Source organism: Borostomias antarcticus, assembly GCF_949987555.1.
Source record: "Borostomias antarcticus genome assembly, chromosome: 13".
NCBI classification, from domain to species: Eukaryota; Metazoa; Chordata; class Actinopteri; order Stomiiformes; family Stomiidae; genus Borostomias; species Borostomias antarcticus.
The window spans coordinates 2,065,576-2,071,884 of NC_140246.1; positions in this window are offsets into that span (position 1 = coordinate 2,065,576).

Genomic DNA, 6,309 nt, shown 5'->3' on the forward strand with positions numbered 1-6,309 from the left:
CCCAGAAGATAACCTGATCTGCCTGGATACAATACTACATACAATCCAGCTCATTCCACCATTCACCCATTCATACAATCCAGCTCATTCCACCATTCACCCATTCATACAATCCAGCTCATTCCACCATTCACCCATTCATACAATCCAGCTCATTCCACCATTCACCCACTCATACAATCCAGCTCATTCCACCATTCACACATTCATACAATCCAGCTCATTCCACCATTCACACATTCATTTATTTATTATCAACCATTCTTCTGTTCATCATTCCAAATCCAGTAAACTTCCTTAAAGACATTCAGCTGTGTACCTTGGTGTACCCTGACCCCTGACCCTGACCTTGGCCCATGACCTTGACCTCTGGGCATGCTCAGTCTGACCTGCGCAAGCCAATCCCGGGATTGTATTTCTGCGTCTCAGTAATCCAACATGTTCTCCTGTTATTCTTAACACAGTCTGGTCCTTCAGACCAATCATCTCACCCCTGGATGACATCTTGATACGTGGGGAATGTTTTTTTTTTTTTTCATATTATAATTCTGATATCGGATTTATTTGCCTAATAAGGTCATCGGGACAAGAGGTCCTGTTTCTAAATGTAGTTATATTATTTGATTAATGGGGATGTCCTTGGGCTTACTCGCTCTCTGTCTCTCTCTCTCTCTGTATCTCTCTCTCTCTCTCTCTCTCTCTCTCTCTCTCGGATGTATTGGATTTTGATAATCATTTGCAATAAATAATCAACAATGGGGAAAAATGTCAAAGTGAAATAACTGATGAGATGTTGGTTTGGTTTCCAGTGTTAGAAAGGCAGGATTTTTACGTGGAATGTCATGAGCTTGCTAAGCAGGAAATATGTGTGTACATTTCATTTCATTATTTTTAGCTACAGTATATAACTGGCAGATGATCATTTTATTCCCATAACAGCTATTCCTGAATCATCTCTTCAGACTGTAACACAGCGGGGATCAGATCGGGGTCCAGACGGGTTCGGGGTGGGGTGTGTATTTTGGGGAAACAGCCCATCACTGTGCTGTGTCATCATCTATAACGTGTCCAATTCTACATAAATGCACTTCTGTTATTGTGCTTGAGAGTCAATGAGTGATCTTTACTGTTACTGTACATGTCCTGCAAGTGGAGAAACAGACATGGGGAAGCCGTCGGCCTGAAGGCTGAGGAAAGCCTATATTTCACTGTACAGCTGGACACTCTCAACCCTTTCCAGGGGGCAAAGTTGTTTTGGAGAGGAATAGAACGCTGTTTCCTCCTCTTTCACCCTTTCACTCGCACACGTACACACACACACACCCATCCCATATGCTTTCCGTATGCTTTAATGTCTCCCTATCTCAATTTCCCCCTCCTCTCTCTCTCTCTCTCTCTCCCCCTCTCTCTCTCCCTCCCCCCCCCTCTCTCTCTCTCTCCCTCCCCCTCCCCCCCTCTCTCTCCCTCTCTCTCTGTTCTGTTCCCATGGGGTGACCCGTCCTCCTCTTCCACATCCCTGCCTCTGAACAAGGGGGTCTGTAACCCCAGCAGCCCCTCAGTGGGATCACTTACTGCATTAGCATCAGACTGGGAGGCCACGACATGGAGACCGCCAGAGAGAGCGGTAGGGAGAGAGAGAGATAGAGAGGGAGAGAGAGAGATAGAGAGGGAGAGAGAGAGAGAGAGCGAGAGAGGGAGAGAGAGAGAGAGGGAGACAGAGAGAGAGAGAGGGAGAGGGAGAGAGAGAGAGGGGAGGGGGAGAGAGAGGAAGAGAGAGCGAGAGAGGGAGAGAGAGAGAGAGAGAGGGAGAGACCAGCCAGTTGATCTGGTGATCACCACAGCAGCCGGCAGAGCCAACCAGGTGAACGGCCTCCATTGTCCTTCTCATTATTTTCCTCTCTCAGAGTAAACCATCTCTCTCTCTCTCTTTCTCTCTCTCTCCCTCTCTCTCCCTTTCTCTCTTTCTCTCTCTCATTCTCTCTCCCTTTCTCTCTCTCTCCCTCTCTCTCCCTCTCTCTCTTTCTCTCCCTCTCTCTCTCTCCCTCTCTCTCTCTCCCTCTCTGCATGTGAGTAAATGTTGGATTCATGACTTCATCCTTGCTGGTCTCATTCCACGCTGGCCGCAGAAGTGCAGCTCACCTGGCCTCCCTGGGTGTAGTGGCAGTCTGTCGGCTTATCATTTCAATGATTATTGGACTGCCTATTTCTATAGGGTCATCCATAGGCTTATAACAGAGGGACAGGAGGTTCAAGTTATCTGAAGTCACATGGATCTGATTACATGCTTGGCAGACGTGTGTGTGTGTGTGTGCGTGTGTGTGTGTATGTGTGCGCGCGCATGTGTGTGTGTGCGCAACTAGAGAAAGAGAGAGGGAGAGACAAAGAAAGAATACAATACATGGTTGCGTGCGTGTGAGAGAGATTTATATGTCTGCATTTGACAGGAAATCTTACATAAGTACAATATCAGTCCAAGGTGTGTGTGTGTGTGTGTGTGTGCGTGTGTGTGTGTGTGTGTGCGTGTGTGTGTGTGTGTGTGTGTGTGTGGTGCAAGTGGAGCCACTAACTATAATTTGTTTCCTTCCAGAACCGGGGCTGATCCAGTCCAGTGCACATGGTGCATGTACCATATGAGTGCATGAACTGGGCATATGGAAAACGTTTATCAGCATAAACTTAGCTGCAGACCTGCAGTCCATAGAGGGCCCGGCTGTCAGATCTCTTGCTAAGCAGCCATCACAGAATTCATTCTGACAGGGGGTTGTCAGGGACAGAGTCCATGCAGAGTTTACGTACCCTGTTTGGACTGTGTGGTGGACAAAGATGGATGCAGACCACCCTCGCTATAGGAAAGGGCACAGGCAATCAAAGTGGATACTGTATGTCACAAATGACCAAATGTAAACAAAACCGGTGACGTTTGTCATTTTTCGAGACACAGTGAACGTTTTATCGCTAGAGGATAGAGTTGTCACTGTAACTTCGGCCGGGGGTTGTGAACGCTACCGCACGCGTGAAGTGAAGGATGTCTGGACAGTGGGGTGCCCAGCGAGGCTTGGTTTCTGTTCATTAACGCACACACACGTCTTCCATAGTGTGAGGAGTTGAGTGGAGAGTGGCTGTGGATGGAGATGAATAGAGCTCCTCTCTCTCTCTCTGCTCTCCTCTTCTCCTAGAGGGGCCGAATACTGAAATAATTCATTAGTGTCTGTCTGTCTCCTGCTCGGCCGCTGCATGTCTGGGTATGGAGGAGAGCAGAAGAGGGAGAAGGAGAGAGAGATGCGGAGAGAGAGGGAGAGGTCAGAGAAAGATGAGAAAGAGAAGAGAGAGAGGGGGGGAGGGACGGGGGGTGATTTTGGTGTAGCAGTTTAAGGGTTAGAACTATAGAAATATGACTATGACTAGGTACAATTTATGATTATATGGCGGTTATCACAAATATGAAGGAATATGGATTTAATACATTGAATCAACTCGTATGGGGCACCACCCTGTTCTGTACAGGGAAACAGGTAACCTTCATCAATAGTCTAATTTATCTCTAGGAGGTCTTGACTCAATCAAGTGACCTAAAGATCATGTGACGACGCTAGGACGTGATCAAAAGTTAATAATATTTATTAAGTTATACTAATCAATTATGAAAATAATATGAAAACACAACTAAATAATAGATGGAAAAACGTGGCAATATGAAAACACAGCAGAAATGAAAATGATGTCATAGATTATCACAGCCTTTCCTAAATCCTCTAAGCTTAAACAATACTTGGCATCACACCACATCAAAGAGAATGCTGGATGGCAACCTTACGGGTAGTGTGTTTGAAAGCGAGGTGTCCGGAGGTGTTGTCGGCTCGAAGAATGGAAGAGGCACGTGACTGATGGTTGGTCGCTCGTTTTGATGCAGGGTGTAGCGCGCCTGCGCTCCCGTTGAAACAGTGATGGTAGACTGTCACGAGAACGTTGATGTTCGCAGAGGTTAGAGTTCAGTTTCAGAGTTCAAAAGTTGCAAATGTCTCGTTCAAAACCTCTGCTCTCGCCAGAGGTGGATCGTTTGAAGAGTTTGTGGAAATTCCTAAGACCCTGGTGTCACCTACAGAGATCTTAGCTAGCAGGTCAGCAATTCCACTGATACAGACAGATTTTCATCTGTCAGGCACAAGCTTGGATCCTGGGGTTACGTGTTACTTGGAGAAACACAGACCCTGAGAGTGTTGAGAGAACTTGAGAGAGATCATCTGTCTGGTCCCTGGTTTTAAGAAGACCAGGACAATTAGGCGTGTCCTGCTTGCATAGACAGGCACCAATTGGTCACCTGACCCCCGCTCCCGCCATGAAAGGAGGGCCAAAATTCTCTTAGGAGTCTGGAATCATCAACTATCCCTGTTATGGTTTCAACATGATATTACATTTCCCCAACATGCATAATCAACTGATTCAAGATTTTAGCTTCAGATTGATATCAAACATGGTTAGGTTGACTAACCAGCAGCATAGAACCAGTTATTTATAACACACAGTAACACTTGGTTACAAATACAATGCATCATTGCCCAAACTCGTGGTGGTTGCATCACATAGATGGGAGCAAGTAATTTCACTTTATTAAAGAATCAAGAAAGAGAATGTCCTTCCTTTGTCTCACTGTGTGAGTCTGCTGTTGAGAGCACTTCCTTGACTGTGTGTCCTGGGTTTATTACCGCGGGGGATGGGTAGGAAGACAATGGCCAAGAGGGAAAGAGTTAATGTTTTGCCAAATCCCATTTCACAGAACCAGTCCTAAAAGGGTCTTGTCAGATTTACTGTGAGTTTGACAGCAAACAGTATAACCACAATGCATTCTTCTCTACATGCCCTCCCATTGATTAGTCATTGGTTAGAGGAGAACAGGAAGTCACGGCCTGCATCTTCATCAGGCGTCACCAACAGTCCAATCAGTGAGATGATCTCACAATGTGATCTGTAGAATATGTGTCATGTCCATAATCGGCTACATTGTAGAGGGAGAGTGACTACAGTATGAACAAGCCAGAGAAAGAGAGGGAGAGAGAGAGAGAGAGAGAGAGGGGTGGGGACGGGGGGTGATTTTGGAGAGAGAGAGTGACTACGTACCTCTCATGAGTGATGCCCTGCTAGATTCATTCAAACTTAGATTAAATCTAGCAGGTCATCACTCATGAGACAGGTACATAGTCATTCTCTCTCTCTCCAAAATCACCCACCCCCCTTCCCCACCCCTTTCTCTCTCTCTCTCTCTCTCTCTCTCTCTCCTTCTCTCTCTTTCTCTCTCTGGCTTGTTCTTTAAGGGTGGGAGAGGGTGTTTAAGGTCTTTTAGGGTCTTTAAGGGTATTTAAGGTGGGAGAGGTCCACAAACTCTGTCACACAACCCTCTCTCTCTCTGCACAGTCACTCCATTGTCATAATAATAACAACAATAATAATAATAATAATAATAATAATAACAATGATGATGATAATAATAATAATAATAATAGACTGTATTTTTATAGCACCTTTCATACAAATAAATGCAGCTCAAAGTGTATGGAGTCAAAATGAGGCCAGAAAGCATTGTAAACGTAAGTGAAGTATTGTAAACGTAAGTGAGGTATTGTAAACAAAAAAATATGAATTGTAAATGTAAGTGAAGTATTGTAAACGTAAGTGAAGTATTGTAAACAAAAAATATATAAATAATCACTTAATTATTAAAAAATAAAAATTGCATTTACGATACTTTTTTGCGTTTACAAAACGTTTTCTGCGTTTACAACACTTTTCTGCCTTTACAATACTTTTTCTGCGTTTACAAAACTTTCTTGCGCTGCAAAACATTCTGGCCTCTCTTTGACGTGGGGGCGGGGCTAGATGAGTGGCGTGTCCAGAGAGGAAGAGGCGGAGTTTCGGGATGCCCAACGTTTTTTGGACTTCTATGGTTTTGATTTATATATGGCGGTGGGCATCCCGAAACTCCGCCTCTTCCTCTCTGGACACGCCACTCATCTAACCCCGCCCCCACGTCAAAGAGAGGCCAGAATGTTTTGCAGCGCAAGAAATGTTTTGTAAACCAGAAAAAGTATTGTAAAGGCAGAAAAGTTTTGTAAATGCAGAAAAGTTTTTGTAAACGCAAAAAAGTATTGTAAATGCAATTTTTATTTTATTTTTTAATAATTAAGTAATAATTTATATATTTTTTGTTTACAATACTTCACTTACGTTTACAATACTTCACTTACGTTTACAATACTTCACTTACGTTTACAATTCATATGTTTTTGTTTACAATACTTCACTTACGTTTACAAT